This window comes from Osmerus eperlanus, chromosome 7 (assembly GCF_963692335.1).
Source record: "Osmerus eperlanus chromosome 7, fOsmEpe2.1, whole genome shotgun sequence".
NCBI classification, from domain to species: domain Eukaryota; kingdom Metazoa; phylum Chordata; class Actinopteri; order Osmeriformes; family Osmeridae; genus Osmerus; species Osmerus eperlanus.
Window position 1 is genome coordinate 3,094,333 of NC_085024.1, and position 17,500 is coordinate 3,111,832.

Sequence of the window (17,500 nt, forward strand, 5' to 3'; positions counted from 1 at the left end):
CCCCGGCCCCAGCCCCGCCCCCTGGCCCGCCCCCTGGCCCCGCCCCCTGGCCCCGCCCCCTCTCCCGCACCTCACCGGAGAACCAGCCGTATTATTATGGCATGATTGCAGTTCTGCTTTACCACCTGCTCATGCCTGACCTCCTGCAACATTCCTCTCTGAGCGCCCTCCGAGCTGAGCTCGACGGAGTCACTCCGGAAGATTGAAAGACACACCCACGACTCAGTTAGTGGATGGACTGTTTTGGGGACACGATGATTGGCCCTCCCATCGCTGTGAGAGCAAGTTATCACCCTGTTCTGATACCTTGGCTTCACTGGCACAGGGGCTACTTAGCAATCAAGTCCAAACGAGGCTACCTGGATTCACGTCACGCCATTACGTAAAGCATTCTCTGAACTACCGGGTATAATTGCAAAGGTTTCCATAGCGGGGACCCCAAAAATGGTTGGGTCATTTACAGTTTTTCTCAATTGCTAAAACACTAAAACCCATTGGCTGAACAAAGTTCTCAGTTGCTTGAACTCATGTAGCTAATTGTGCAGTCTGTTGTCAATACCTTAAACCATTTCACATGGTAAAACACAATTTGCAGATCTCACATAGACGTTTCAGCAAAACTCTAAACACATTCTCATTCTCAAAACACATTCTGCACCCTAATGCACATGTCATCCATACTGGTAAACACAAATGGCAACAATCAAATACAAACAGAGAAAACATGTCATTGACAAAACACAACCACTCGAAATTGATTTAACTTTCTTCAAATGATGTGACACAACCAATATAAGCCAGTTCAGAGAGCAAACAGGTTGTTGAAGGTGGAAAATATTGCTTGTGATGTCGACAAAGTGCTCTGGCCTGACCCAGCCCAAAGACAAGAAAAAAGCACATTGATCACATGTTTACTCCTTAGATTTTTGTCCCTTTTACTGTAGTATTGTATACTGTAGTACAGTGCATTGTAGGCTGTATACTGTACAATGAACAAATTGTATGGCCCTGAACATTGTGCTTTCCATTTGTTACAGTAACAGTACTGACTGCTCAATAGATTTTGACTGGTTGCAGGTTCATATCAACAAAGAACAAGAGTGAGTTGTGAGTAGTGAGATGTAGGGTACAGTACTGTATAGGGGTACAAGGAGGAGAAAGAACAAAACAAATTGCAAAGAGCAAAGCAGAGTAGTAATTTCTGATACATTTTGAGCTACTATGATAGAACGTGTTGTCGTTCATCAAAAGACAATGACGGATAAATATGAAATTTGTTTTGAGATTACGTAAAAATGTATAGTTCTCCTTGAGAACTATATGTTTTGAACAATGTGTTTTCATTTTTTTTGTGTATTGTTTACTGACTGCTTGATAGTGTATATCATTTTGATCACTTTGTTTATGATTTGAGAGCAGTGTTTGATATTGAGCACAGGTAAATCTGTTTTGAGGCGAAAGCTTGATTTTGAGCACAGGTAAAACTGTTTTGAGGCGAAAGTTTCATTTTGCAAGATAATTCAGAGGTTTTGTAAATAGTGCTTGAAGATGAGGTTTTGTGTTTACAGTTTTGAGAAAATGGGTGACTGTTTCAAGAATGTGTTTTAGCAATTGTGAAAAACTGTAAAGAAAGCTCCCCCCCCCACACACACCTCCCCCCCCCCCACACACACACACACACCTCCCCCCCCACACACACACACACACACACACCTCCCCCCCACACACACACACACCCCTTCCTCCTCCTGTTTTTTCCATCATCGAGGGTCAATGCTTCCCGCGGGCGGGAGCGTTACTTAGCGACTCTCAGGTAGAACGCAGACAAAGGCCGCGCAGGGCCCGGGAATTAGACAACGCTAATTAATGGGAATAAAACATGAAGTTGCCCCGCCCATTGTGGTCTGGCACCTGGGGTGTCACCGCTGCACTGCTGTTTACATGATCTGGAGACAGGAAACGGGAGGGGGGGGGGGGCAGGGGGGGGGTGGTATGCTGGCAGGAGGATGGGATTGTGGTTGGGGAGTGTGTATGTGTGTGTACTAACCCTCTCAGGGAGATAGAACAGACAGAGCCAAACCCACAGCCCTGCTCTGAGGATGTTGTTCCAGTAGGCGTGCGTGTGTGCGTGTGTGTGTGTGGTGGCAGGCTGGCCAGTGTGTGTGTGTACTAACCCTCTCAGGGAGATGGAGCAGTCAGAGCCAAACCCACAGCCCTGCTCTCAGGATGTGGTTCCAGTAAGAGTCAGGTAATGTAGAGAGTAGCTGAGCCCCTGGCCCCTGCCTGGGCGGGCCCCTGCCTGGGCTGGCCCCTGCCTGGGCGGGCCCCTGCCTGGGCTGGCCCCTGCCTGGGCTGGCCCCTGCCTGGGCTGGCCCCTGCCTGGGCTGGCCCCTGCCTGGGCGGGCCCCTGCCTGGGCTGGCCCCTGCCTGGGCTGGCCCCTGCCTGGGCTGGCCCCTGCCTGGGCTGGCCCCTGCCTGGGCTGGCCCCTGCCTGGGCGGGCCCCTGCCTGGGCGGGCCCCTGCCTGGGCGGGCCCCTGCCTGGGCGGGCCCCTGCCTGGGCTGGCCCCTGCCTGGGCTGGCCCCTGCCTGGGCGGGCCCCTGCCAGGACCGGATCCAGGGGGGGGCTGGGGTGGGCTGCGCCCCCCCAGATTTCTGCCACGCCCCCCCCAAGCTCCTTCTGACTTCAGCCATAATGGTTACATGTTGAAGCTATGAAAAAGTCTGTTAGTGCTTTCAGTAATATGATTTTTTTTCAACCAATCTTTTAAAAAGATTCCCCAGTGATAGTCTGGTTGATAATGGGCAACGTAGGTTAGAGCTCCGCATCCACGTTTACCGATAAAATCGAAATTAACCTCGAATCTCTTGCCACTCACTCACTTGTTCTCGAAGTTGTTATTTCATACTTCTGTTTCAGTTGTAATCTTTATTTGTTTTCATAGAAGATACATGGGTTAAAGACGTTAACAGTAGTCTTTTAGCTTCGTTAGCCATCGATTGTTCTTTGCATGCGTGTTTGTACCTACAAAGAAAAACCTTTTATCATGCATCGATTTATGATCCCCAAACCATCTACTACTGCCCCTGCGACAAGGGATATTAAACTCCAGAGCAGGCAGAGCGTGCTGGTCCTAGTGGAAGCACTTCCCTGTCTCTCGGTACCAACATTACCGCTGCTGTGTGTGAAGGCGAGCATGGTTTGAATGACAGCAATCCAATGCAGCCTGTTCTGCAAACGTACCCCATGCGCATTTTCAGCCAAGGTCCTAGGGCATCACTCTCGAACTTGGTTAGAGAAATCAGCCAAGCTACATGCATGTTTCTGCTTCCCCTGTCGACAATTTGGAGCCAGAAATGATAAAAACATCACCTTAATAGACAAGGTTTACCAATTGGAAAAATAGGCGTGCGGTTTATTTTACATAGAGCTCAAAAAACTATTTTGCGCTCAAATGAATACCCAAAAATGTCACTGTGGAGGATCCTATCCAGCATCACATCAAACCCAGGATATGTCATGGGTTGGCTCCGTGCCTGATTACTGTAACACTCGGATCGTTAAGCAGACTCAAAAATGATAACATAATGGTTATATAAAATAAAATTATACGACCCCCTTCCGTAATCATGATGCCCCCCTAGAAATGTTCACTGCCCCCCCAGTCAAAGCAGGCTGTATCCGGCCCGGGCGGGACCCTGCCTGATTTACGTCCACGCTACCCACAAGATCATTTCTCTGAGTTGCTACTCAGCTAGCACTGTCACTCCAGGTTTCATTACACAGAAACAGACTTTATAAAAGTGAGCCCCGCCCCCTCCTACTGAGGGATCGTCAATAAAAGACATAGTCATTGTTGGTAAAGTTTTTAGTCCGCCTTAAGGTGTGTACGTATGTGTGCAATGTGTGTGTATATTTGCTGTGTGTGTGTGTGTATATGTGCTGTGTGTGTGTGTGTGTGCATCATCTTAAAGGAAGTGGTACAACCATTGCACATTTTTTATAGTGTTAAATTGGGGACTTTGTCCTTGTTAAACTTTCATAGCATTCTTCTTCCTAACCAGCTTCTGGATGGTGGACAAAACTGAAAATCTGTCATGCATAAAAAGTCTGCTAATAATAAATAAATGAAACGTGAAGCTATGGTCTGGCTTCCTGTGGGCTCCTCCAGCACCAGAACATGCCCCTTCACACACACAGCCTCCAGCCTCCAGCCCCAGAACATGCCCCTTCACACACACAGCCTCCAGCCTCCAGCCTCCAGCCCCAGAACATGCCCCTTCACACACACAGCCTCCAGCCTCCAGCCCCAGAACATGCCCCTTCAGACACACAGCCTCCAGCCTCCAGCCCCAGAACATGCCCCTTCACACACACAGCCTCCAGCCTCCAGCTCCAGAACATGCCCCTTCACACACACAGCCTCCAGCCTCCAGCCTCCAGCCCCAGAACATGCCCCTTCACACACACAGCCTCCAGCCTCCAGCCCCAGAACATGCCCCTTCACACACACAGCCTCCAGCCCCAGAACATGCCCCTTCACACACACAGCCTCCAGCCCCAGAACATGCCCCTTCACACACACAGTCTCCAGCCTCGCCCTGACATCCTTCAAACACAACTCAAACAAGGAAAAGCACTTGGGTTTGACTTTCACTTTTGCTCCAGAGACTTCATCACGAACTCTCTGTTTGTTCCGTTGGGCCGGCAGACAACCAAACACACAGTTATGAATGAGTGCATGTTGTGTGAGGCTGGGTCTGTGATATGCATATTTTCTATACATATGTGAGGTTGTCTCTTGCTGTGGTCAAGAGGTCACGTAGCAGGCCTTTGACAATACACATATAGATCAGGGAATGTGCTCCGTTCAACCTTTGGGAAAGAGCAAGATGCAGAGAATAGTACAAACAAAGAGTTATGACGCATCACCTGTATGTTGTTTCTCCTGTGCATTAAGTCGTGGAATGTGTACTGTTTAAGGGCATGTTTTGGTGGTTACTATATCTGTACTGTCCAGCTCATAATGTCCTTCTGAGAGAAATGTTTCTCACTCATGCCAAGCACTCTGCCTGTTGTGGTGACCTGATCCGAGCAGCTCGATCCAATAAACAAAGTCAACTCTTTTTCATTGTGGTGCCTTCCTTGGCCCATCTTCTGACAGAAAATCATCTAACAGTCTGGGTCACACACACGCACACTCATACACACACACTACACACACATTGAATGGGAAAGGGAGAGATGTGTACCAGAGTTTGTGATTAGGAAGATTGGAGACAGCTTTGAGCAAGAATTGCAAATGTGAACAGCGTGAGACAGGAGTGTAATTCGCGCGTCCTTTATTCGTTTCCAACGCTCCCTCTGAGAGCTTCTGTTGCTGCTGCCTGTTGGACACTTTCAGCTTTTCCACACACAGGAAACACATTCCTTCACACAGCGTGCGCCGCCTTCTTGGCTGGTGTGTTGGATATGGGTGCGTGGAGGCTGAATGAGTCACACCACGGAATAAATGGTGATTCGTTCACACTGATTGGAAAGTCTGTTTTTGATGTCGGCGGCGCTTGTGATGATTATGACCTGCGTAAAACAATCTGGGCTGTAGCCTATCCCTTATTGAAAGACAACCACAGGTCTTTAGCTTAGCTAAACACATTTAGCCTGAATTGTAACCATTTACTGTCGGTTATATCCATAGCGATGTACAACTAGTGCACACAGAAAGTCAGAAGACGACAGTGTTCAGCAATCTCCATTCCTGTGACTGAAGGAAGAAATCCAGACAAACATGACCTTTTCAATTTTGCCCGTTACTGCTCTGACCTCTCGTAAGGCTGAACTCTGACATTTAATTACAAGTTGTTTTGTTCACCATCACTCCGTACAGAGGTCTGTCCAACGAGCATCCCAGTACAGCACTGGTGGTTAGAGCACTTGACTGGAGATTGAGAGATTTCTGGTTCAAAATCCACCCTGGGTACTGCTTTGGACGGAAGGTGTTTGCGAAATGTATTCATTGTGTAATCTTTGTGATGATGATTTGGTGCTTCACTTTGTCATGTTGTTTCAAAAAGATGTAATTCCTGGCTACTTGTATAACCTACTTACACCGCAGCGATTGTACTTATATATTGAACCTCCTTACATCACAGTACAATGAACAATCCATTCGTGTTTTTCTCTCAAGAACATTGCTGTTCCTTATGGTCCTATCCGCTCAAATATGTTTCAGCCCTTCACATTGACTGGGGGGGGGGGAGGGGGCGGGAGGGGGGGAGTGTGTCGTCAACGAGAGCAGCCTCAGAACTCTTCTGAATGCCCCCATGTGTTTAGCCCTAAACGCTCTTTAATGAACGCTCTAAAAATCGTTGTCTGCGCCGTGCTCCGGTGGATGAGCGACCTCTATCAAAGCCCTCCTCTTTAAATGCGGTCTGCGATTGCTTCGCAGGGTGACTTAAAAAGCCATCGGGCCCATCACTTCTCTGCTCCCGCTTCATTCGTCTTGCGGGGATTCTTGCATCCTGCTCATCGATTGGCTGCTGTCCCCCTCTCGCACTGTGCAGACTGGAGGGGACCTTCAGAATGTGTGTGTGTGGTGTGTGTTTGGTGTGTGTGTGTTGTATTTGGTGTGTGTTTGGTGTTTGTGTGTGTGTGTGGTGTGTGTGTGTTTGGTGTATGTGTGTGTGGTGTGTGTGTATGTGTGTGGTGTGTGCTTGGCGTGTGTGTGTGTGCAGGGGTGTGTGTCTGTGTGCAGGGGTGGGGGGGTAATGGAGTCATATACGCCTCGTTAGTCCCTCTGTCCCAGGAGTTGACACGGTCCAGACAGGACAGGAAGTGACAGGAAGTGACAGGAAGTGACCTTGACTCTCAGTTGACCTCCTCAGCAGTCAAGACGGTGGGAGAGGATGGAGGGAGGAGGAGATGGAGGAATGAGAGGAATGAGGGTGGGTAGAGGATGGAGGGGGAAGAGGAGGAGAGGATGGAGAGAGGGTAAGCGGGAATCATCTGAATGATTCAACCACTATTTACCTTTCACTTTTCTCCAACTAAACTGAATCAATCCGCTGTGTATGTTTTCTTCCATGAGCAGATGGCAGCAACAATATAATTATACTGTTTGAGAATCCGGCTCAGTTCAAAGCGTGTTTTGACTCCTCCTGGCCTGCTGCTGGGTAATGTGAGTGATTTGTCCAGTGCCTGTGAGGGGGAGAGAGGTGGACGCTCTGACAGGTATCACAGGAGATCAATACCTTAGACATGGAACTAACAAGCAGTTATATTTAGCCTCTAGACACCTGTCAGCCTGGACAGAGAGAGACTCCCCACCTGCAGATGGAAAGCAAGCCTCTCGCTCTCATCCATGCTGTTCTCCTCAGAGAGAGAGAGAGAGAGAGAGAGAGAGAGAGAGAGAGAGAGAGAGAGAGAGAGAGAGAGAGAGTGAGAGAGGGGAGGGGGGGGGTCAGAGTAGATGTGTGGAGGGGAAGGATGAGAGAGATAGAGAGAGAGAGAGAGAGAGAGAGAGAGAGAGAGAGAGAGAGAGAGAGAGAGAGAGAGAGAGAGAGAGAGAGAGAGAGAGAGAGAGAGAGAGAGAGAGAGGGGAGGGGGGATCAGAGGAGATGGGTGGAGGGGAAGGATGAGAGAGACAGAGAGAGAGAGAGAGAGAGAGAGAGAGAGAGAGAGAGAGAAGAGAGAGAGAGAGAGAAAGAGAGAGAGAGAGAGAGAGAGAGAGAGAGAGAGAGAGAGAGAGAGAGAGAGAGAGAGAGAGAGAGAGAGAGAGAAAGAGGGGGGGAGCAAAGCAGAGGAGAGGAGAAGGGTGGAGAGAGAGGTAGTGAAAAAGTGAGAGAGGGAAATATTTGTCTCAGACTTAGTATCTATAACAGGGCATTACATTACAATATGAAGCTGACAATATTACTTAGTAAACGCAGGATGACGTTTCCATAAAAGGTTCACTTCAAGCTCTCGTCTTCAAAGTGCGCCTACTGCTCTTGATCCTCCATTCATTATCAATTTAATAGACATTTTTACATAATCATTGTACATGAATGAGCGGTACACTTTGGTCTACAGCAATTGTTATTTTACTTCATGAATGTAATTGAGATATTAAGTGATATTTGTGTTGAACACATAAATTACACACAGATATATTACAGTTTGTGTGTGTATGTGTGTAAGGGGGTGATGGATTAGGTCTGGGCTAGGCTGTGGAGGGGTGGACTGGGGTGGGCTAGGCTGGGCTAGGCTGGGCTGGACTGGGCTGGACTAACCCTGGCTGGGGTGGGGTGGGGTGAGAGCCCTCCATGGCCTTGATGAAATATGAAGCAGGATTATTTTCACCGATTCAGCATGCTTGTAATTGCCTGACATCAATGGATTTCTTGTCATACCTGGGGTTTATGAGGCGGGACCAGGAGTACGGCAGGTGTGTGTGGTCGTGTTTATCTACCATTGTGGGGACTTGTTAGGGGTCAGGGTTAAGGATAACAATGTTTTTATGGGTGTGAATTGTCAGTCCTCACTACGATAGTAAAACAAACCTGTGTGTGTGTTGTGAGTGTAGTGTATAAAATTGGCGATTCACTGACAGACATACAAGGGCATCTTTCCAAATCTGAACAGCCGAAAAGGTGAGCGTAATTCACTCCTGAAAGGATTTCCAACATAGCGTATTATCACTCAGAATAAAGAAAAACATTAGCGGCTTCTCAGACATGAGCGATGTGAAAAGTTGAAAGAAAACATCACTTAAAATAAAATCTATAAAAATCTCCCAAATGACCCCTATTTCTCTCTCATTTGGCTCTACAGATTGTGTCAAATTGCTGATGTAATGCACAGAATGTCTGGTCCTGGCAGTAGATCTGATGAGGGAGGCAATTACAGAAAAAACATTTAAAAAAATGTTTCTGGAGAAAAAAGGTAAAGTCTGTAATGCCTCTCACACTACAGTCTGTAATGCCTCTCACACTACAGTCTGTAATGCCTCTCACACTACAGTCTGTAATGCCTCTCACACTACAGTCTGTAAGGCCTCTCACACTACAGTCTGTAAGGCCTCTCACACTACAGTCTGTAATGCCCTCTGACACCACAGTCTGTAATGCCTCTCACACTACAGTCTGTAATGCCTCTCACACTACAGTCTGTAAGGCCTCTCACACTACAGTCTGTAAGGCCTCTCACACCACAGTCTGTAATGCCTCTGACACCACAGTCTGTAATGCCTCTCACACTACAGTCTGTAATGCCTCTCACACTACAGTCTGTAAGGCCTCTCACACTACAGTCTGTAAGGCCTCTCACACCACAGTCTGTAATGCCTCTGACACTACAGTCTGTAAGGCCTCTCACACCACAGTCTGTAATGCCTCTCACACTACAGTCTGTAATGCCTCTCACACCACAGTCTGTAATGCCTCTCACACTACAGTCTGTAAGGCCTCTCACACTACAGTCTGTAATGCCTCTCACACTACAGTCTGTAATGCCTCTCACACTACAGTCTGTAATGCCTCTCACACCACAGTCTGTAATGCCTCTCACACTACAGTCTGTAAGGCCTCTCACACTACAGTCTGTAATGCCTCTCACACCACAGTCTGTAAGGCCTCTCACACTACAGTCTGTAAGGCCTCTCACACTACAGTCTGTAATGCCTCTCAAACCACAGTCTGTAATGCCTCTCACACCACAGTCTGTAAGGCCTCTCACACTACAGTCTGTAATGCCTCTCACACTACAGTCTGTAATGCCTCTCACACTACAGTCTGTAATGCCTCTCACACTACAGTCTGTAATGCCTCTCACACTACAGTCTGTAATGCCTCTCACACTACAGTCTGTAAGGCCTCTCACACTACAGTCTGTAAGGCCTCTCACACCACAGTCTGTAATGCCTCTCACACTACAGTCTGTAAGGCCTCTCACACTACAGTCTGTAAGGCCTCTCACACTACAGTCTGTAAGGCCTCTCACACCACAGTCTGTAATGCCTCTCACACTACAGTCTGTAATGCCTCTCACACCACAGTCTGTAATGCCTCTCACACTACAGTCTGTAAGGCCTCTCACACTACAGTCTGTAATGCCTCTCACACTACAGTCTGTAATGCCTCTCACACTACAGTCTGTAAGGCCTCTCACACTACAGTCTGTAATGCCTCTCACACCACAGTCTGTAATGCCTCTCACACTACAGTCTGTAAGGCCTCTCACACTACAGTCTGTAAGGCCTCTCACACTACAGTCTGTAATGCCTCTTACACTACAGTCTGTAAGGCCTCTCACACTACAGTCTGTAAGGCCTCTCACACCACAGTCTGTAATGCCTCTCACACTACAGTCTGTAAGGCCTCTGACACCACAGTCTGTAATGCCTCTCACACTACAGTCTGTAATGCCTCTCACACTACAGTCTGTAAGGCCTCTCACACCACAGTCTGTAATGCCTCTCACACCACAGTCTGTAAGGCCTCTCACACCACAGTCTGTAAGGCCTCTCACACTACAGTCTGTAATGCCTCTCACACTACAGTCTGTAATGCCTCTCACACTACAGTCTGTAATGCCTCTCACACCACAGTCTGTAAGGCCTCTCACACTACAGTCTGTAATGCCTCTCACACCACAGTCTGTAAGGCCTCTCACACTACAGTCTGTAATGCCTCTTACACTACAGTCTGTAAGGCCTCTCACACTACAGTCTGTAAGGCCTCTCACACCACAGTCTGTAATGCCTCTCACGGTCTGTAATGCCTCTCACACTACAGTCTGCCGTCTGCCACCTGGATGAATCACAAATGATGACTGAACAGTGGTGTGGTTGGTATGGTTCAGTAGTAGAACGTTTACCTGCAGATCGAGAGGTTCAAAATAAAATCTAAAATAAATGTGTGAAACATTACAAAGACACAGGCAAAACATAGAAACTCGGAGGATCATGAAGGAACAGACTTGTCATGTAGGAACACCACCACAAAGATGAAACAATCCAAAACTGACGGGTGCACATTCATCTCTCTGTTTTGACAGATTATGCAAGTGCAGATCGTAACATTTCAAATTGTGTTAAACACTGAAATATTTGAAAAAAATAAGGTTATTTTACACCTTAAATCGACTAACGGTGAAAAAGCATGGGGAAAAGTGACTACAAGACATGCCTTAACAAGCCTACTTAGATGACTGAGTATTCAGTGATCCGAAAAATTTTGTTTATCGAGTGACTTCTTCAAGAAGTGAACTAAACGTTTTGCAAGCAGACTTATTCATTAGCTCCTATCTTGTATGCACACAACAGCGTGGTTGATCCCAAACGAGACTCAGGTGTGTAGGAAGCTGGAAACCTGGAGAGAGAGAGAGACGCCCACACCACTCACACACACACTCACACACACACACACACAGGGAGGCAGGGAATACCATGGAAACAGGGGGAAATAATGGGAAACACCAGGGGAAAGTCCAGAACTGTGAAAATCTCTCTCTTTCTCTCTCTGTCTCCCTCCCTCTCGCCTTCTTTTGCGAAGTGATCTCACCACAGGCCTCTTTCTCTTTTTTTCTGTTTCTATTCCTCTCAGTCTGTCTCTCTCCCTCCCTCGCTTCCTCCCACTCTCTCTCCCTCCCTTTTTCATTCCCTCCCTCCCTCTCTCTCCTTCTTTTGCGAGGTGATCTCACCACAGACCTCAGTAGAATGTGGTTACCATGTTGCCTCATTAACGAAGACACATTTTCAGGGTCCCCTGTGTGTGTAGCGGGGTTTGCTCATTTAATATTATAAATACTTAATTTATAATAAAGTATCTAGTTAAGGGGGCACCACCTCAGAATTTGTTTAAAGGGGCTGAGGAAACCTTATAGAACCTTGTTTAATAGCCTTCGTAATAATCAGTCTTATCTTAAGTAATGAATTCTATAAAAGTAGAGCATATCAGATAACATGAGGGATAACGCGAGTATTATACAAAATGATTTATTTAAGAAAATGTTATTATATAATGAACAAATACCAGAGAGGTTATGGGTTAGTCTCGAGTTTGAATAGTACAGTACTATAATGAAAGCGGGATACGCAATGGCTGTGTGAAGAGCGTGTGGGGAGGGGGAAGGGAGAGAGAGAGATAGGCCTCGTTAAAATAATGATGGACAATATAGCTGTAACTTTTTACATTTAGCAGCTCTTATCCAGAGCGACTTACAGTAAGTACAGGGACATTCCCCCCGAGGCAAGTAGGGTGAAGTGCCTTGCCCAAGGAAACAACGTCATTTGGCTCAGCCAGGAATCGAACCAACAACCTTCTGATTACTAGTCCGCTTCCCTCACTGCTCAGCCACCTGAGTCACTATATCTATAATCCTAAGGAGAGTTAAGTTAAATCATTTGCAAACTAAATCAAACACAGACAAATGAAATCACAACATGCCAATGACACAAGTAAAAAATGGGAGCTACCTATTTTTCGGAAATAAAACCGCGGTTTATAACCCGATTAAATTTTTTTCTTGTGGTGTTGCGGTTTATATTTCAAAGCGGATTATAGAAAGTTTTTATAACAAAACAACAGTAGAAAATATTTTTTTGTGAATGCTATTTAACCCGTTAAGGAGTAGCGTTGCACATATGTGATCGTTCGAATGCGGGTCTCACAGCGTAACGTCGCATATGTAGCAGAGCCAACAGACAAACCACGTACCATCACACCTTTCCCCTACCCCCGACAAGGAGAAAGGGGGTTTCCCCCCTTGTCCTTATCTCCAGAGCAGGAGCTTCAAAGCTTCTGGCCCAGCATGGGGTCAGAAGGTAGACCAAAATGGCCTTACAGTATGGAGACAAAGAATTTTAAGGAAGAACTGGATTTACAAACATATTCTCAAGGACTACATGGCTCATGGACACTATTTCAATGACAGTAGTTGATGTGTTATAATGTATGCTTTCCCTTTAATGCTGTGTTGATATAATTTTATGTTTTAATGTAACTTCCTTTCCTGTTATGATAAATCAGTCAATCTTGATATCAAAATGATTCTAATCTACAAACTAAACCATTTATTAATGTTGTATTAATAAAGCCCCTCCCTGAGTCACCACCTTACCGCGGTGGAGGGGTTTGCGTGTCCTAATGATCCTGGAAGCTATGTTGTCGGGGGCTTTATGCCCCTGGTAGGGTCACCCAAGGCAAACAGGTTCCAGGCGAAGGATCAGACAAAGCGTGGCTCAAAAACTACCATGAAGAAAACTAACAATGGTTCTCAGTTGCCCCTGCCCGGAAGCGGGTCACCGGGGCCCCCCCCTGGAGCCAGGCCCGGGGGTGGGGCTCGATGGCGAGCGCCTGGTGGCCGGGCCTTTTCCCATGGGGCCCGGTCGGGCACAGCCCGAAGAGACAACGTGGGACCCCCTTCCAGTGGGCTCACCATCCGCAGGAGGGGTCATGGGGGTCGGGTGCAGTGCGAGACGGGCGGCGGCCGAAGGCGGGGGACTTGGCGGTCCGATCCTCGGCTGCAGAAGCTAGCTCTAGGGACGTGGAACGTCACCTCGCTGGCGGGAAAGGAGCCGGAGCTGGTGCGCGAGGTAGAGAAGTTCCGGCTAGATATAGTCGGCCTCGCCTCGACGCACAGCATCGGCTCCGGAACCAGTCTCCTTGAGAGGGGCTGGACTCTCTTCCACTCTGGAGTTGCCCTCGGTGAGAGGCGTCGAGCTGGGGTGGGAATACTTGTTACCCCTCGGTTCGGCGCCTGTACGTTGGGGTTCACCCCGGTGGACGAGAGGGTAGCCTCCCTCCGCCTTCGGGTGGGGGGACGGGTAATCACTGTTGTTTGTGCTTATGCACCAAATGGCAGTGCAGAGTACCCACCCTTTTTGGAGTCTCTGGGAGGGGTGCTGGAAAGCGCTCCTCCCGGAGATTCCCTCGTCCTCCTGGGGGACTTCAATGCTCATGTGCGCAATGACAGTGAGACCTGGAGGGGCGTGATTGGGAGGAACGGCCCCCCCAATCTGAACCCGAGCGGTGTTTTGTTGTTGGACTTCTGTGCTAGACACGGCTTGTCCATAACGAACACCATGTTCAAGCATAAGGGTGTCCATATGTGCACTTGGCACCAGGACACCCGAGGTCTCAGTTCGATGATAGACTTTGTAGTCGTGTCGTCGGATCTGAGGCCGAATGTCTTGGACACTCGGGTGAGGAGAGGGGCGGAGCTGTCAACTGATCACCACCTGGTGGTGAGTTGGCTACGATGGTGGGGGAAGACGCCGGTCAGGCCTGGCAGGCCCAAACGTAATGTGAGGGTCTGCTGGGAATGTCTGGCAGAATCCCCTGTCAGAAGGAGCTTCAACTCCCACCTCCGGGAGAGCTTCGACCATGTCTCGGGGGAGGCCGGGGACATTGAGTCCGAATGGGCCATGTTCCGGGCCTCCATTGTTGAGGCGGCTGACCGGAGCTGCGGACGCAAGGCGGTCGGTGCATGTCGCGGCGGTAACCCTCGGACTCGGTGGTGGACGCCGGAGGTGAGGGAAGCCGTCAAGCTGAAGGAGGAGGCCTATCGGACTTTGTTGGCTGGTAGGACTCCAGAGGCAGCTGATGTGTACCGGCAGGCCAAGCGGAATGCGGCTTTGGCGGTCGCGGAGGCAAAAACCCGGGCGTGGGAGGAGTTCGGCGAGGCCATGGAGAATGACTTCCGAACGGCTTCGAAAAGGTTCTGGACCACCATCCGGCGACTCAGGAGGGGGAAGCAGTGCACTGTCAACGCTGTATATGGTGGGGATGGTGCGCTGCTGACCTCGATGGGGGACGTCCTGGATCGGTGGAAGGAATACTTTGAAGACCTCCTTAATCCCACCAACACGCGTTCCGACGTGGAGGCAGAGTCTGGGGACATTGGGGGGGGCCCTTCTATCTCTGGGGCTGAGGTCGCCGAGGTGGTTGAAAAGCTCCGCGGTGGCAAGGCCCCTGGGGTGGAGGAGGTCCGCCCGGAGTTCCTTAAGGCTCTGGATGTTGTAGGGCTGTCTTGGTTGGCACGACTCTGCAACATCGCGTGGACATCAGGGACAGTGCCTCTGGACTGGCAGACCGGGGTGGTGGTTCCCCTCTTTAAAAAGGGGGACCGGAGGGTGTGCTCCAACTTTAGGGGGATCACACTCCTCAGCCTCCCTGGGAAAGTCTATTCAGGGGTGCTGGAGAGGAGGGTCCATCGGATTGTCGAACCTTGGATTCAGGAGGAGCAATGTGGTTTTCGTCCTGGCCGTGGAACTGTGGACCAGCTCTATACCCTCGGCAGGGTTCTGGAGGGTGCATGGGAGTTCGCCCAACCAGTCTACACATGTTTTGTGGATTTGGAAAAGGCGTTCGACCATGTCCCTCGGGGGCTCATGTGGGGGGTGCTCCGGGAGTACGGGGTACCGGACTCCCTGATCGGGGCTGTTCGGTCCCTGTACGACCGGTGCCAGAGTTTGGTCCGCATTGCCGGTAGTAAGTCGAACTTGTTCCGGGTGAGGGTTGGACTCCAGGGTGTCCGGGCTCTCCCTTAGAGATAGGGTGAGAAGCTCGGTCATCCGGGAGGGGCTCAGAGTAGAACCGCTGCTCCTCCGCGTCGAGAGGGGCCAGTTGAGGTGGCTCGGGCATCTGATAAGGATGCCTCCTGGACGCCTCCCTGGTGAGGTGTTCTGGGCACGTCCCACTGGGAAGAGGCCCCGGGGAAGACCCAGGACACGCTGGAGGGACTATGTCTCTCGGCTGGCCTGGGAACGCCTCGGGGTCCCCCAGGAAGAGCTGGTGGAAGTGGCCGGGGAGAGGAAAGTCTGGGCCTCCCTGCTTAGGTTGCTGCCCCCGCGACCTGACCCCCGGACAAGCGGAAGATGATGGATGGATGGATGGATGGATAATTACATTTCCTTAAATAAATCATTGTTTATAATACTCGCGTTATCCCTCACGTTATATGATCTGCTCTACTTTCATAGAAATTCACTACTTAAGATTAGACTGATTATTACGAAGGCTATTATTCAATATTATTCAATAAGGTTTCCTCTGTCCCTTCAACAAATAAGAGGTGGTGCCCCCAAGAACTACATACTTTATTATAAATTAAGTATTGCTAGTTTCGCCCGAGAGACAAAAATGCTGCCTCCCCCTTCCTCAGTTACGACGCACTAAATTCTAAAAAATATATTTTTTAGACGCTACACATGTTATACATCGTTGGAAAGCTACGATTCTTGTGCTTCCATTGAAATAAACCAATTCAAGATCAAGTCGCAATAGCAAGCAAAGTCAACGTCTTTTTCCGGTGAACATTCCTTCAACAATGCCAAAGAAAAAAGTTGTACTCACCCCAAGTTGTTCAAATAGGTCCAGGTGTGCAAATCATGCCATCAAAACTTGATCTGCGTAAGTCCCAAGGGTTCAAAGTATCTAACCATGTAAAGTAATTCGTCCAAATACAATGTTTTACGTTCATGAATAGCCATTATCCTTTGTTTCATTATGCAAGTTAGCCGACGGAAGAAACAACTTGTTCACATAAAAGTGTTATTTTCTCCAATTTATCAACGGAGTATTTACAAAATGAAGGTCTCAAAATGTCCGTTGAACCCTCCCCTTTTGATTGACACCTTGTTCGACCCAATAGGAGCTTCCATGCCCCGTTGACAGCCCTCTAAAGCCAACTAGGTCTGTGCGTCCTGCCCCCCCCCCGCCCCCCCCCCCCCCCCACACTCGTTCTAAACAAATTTCTCGAACTGGCTTCGACTGGCTCTGAAATTAGCTCGTTAGCCTTGTAGCTGACAGCTAGCTGAAAATGCCAATACCTCATTTGTATGCGTCTGTGGAGCCTTCAAAATAACAGTCGATTGCGCAATATGGTTGACAGAATCAGTGTTCTTTGTGCGCCAATCCTTGGAATCAGATAAAGCACTCCAATGTGTTCATGCTTCAGTTTTTTTGTTTCAGTATTACTAATTAGGGATTTAGCTATTATATATGATATTTCTAAGTACCAGAGATGGGCCAGAGATAACAATTATGAAAAATAATACCTTTTTATTTGACCTTGACCTTGGTTACAAAGGGTCATTTTGGAGTCTCCAAAAGACCCTTTTAGAAAATTCCTGGATGTACTCTTATAAAAACATGTGTCAAATATGAATATATTGTGGTATTATGTTTGACTTTTGATTTGAATTGGGTAAGGCTTCAACCTGTGGTCCAATTTAGTCTTCCAGATAATACATACCACCTCTAGGCCTATTCAGGCCTCTGTTTTCAAAACAAAATCTAGGCGGAAATAGAAATTTTCACTTTCCTTGTGTTCAAGCTTCTATTACTCAACACTAGAAGGACTGACAGGGGTCCTGACAACAGACTTAACTTCAGAGTGTCAGCTTTCAAAAGAGATCATTTACATGCATGTACTCCAAATGGTTCAAGAACAGCTTCCAATTTACTTTGGGTATGCTGTTTAGGCGTTTTTAGGCACATTTAACAGGAGGCTTAAGAGGT

General features: G+C 48.3%; 1 protein-coding gene across 1 annotated transcript in view; it reads right to left on the reverse strand.

Annotated features, from left to right (window-relative positions):
- Nucleotides 1-17,500, reverse strand: part of tsnare1 (T-SNARE Domain Containing 1) — a 98,589-nt gene that overhangs the window by 80,582 nt on the left and 507 nt on the right. The window lies entirely within an intron of this gene.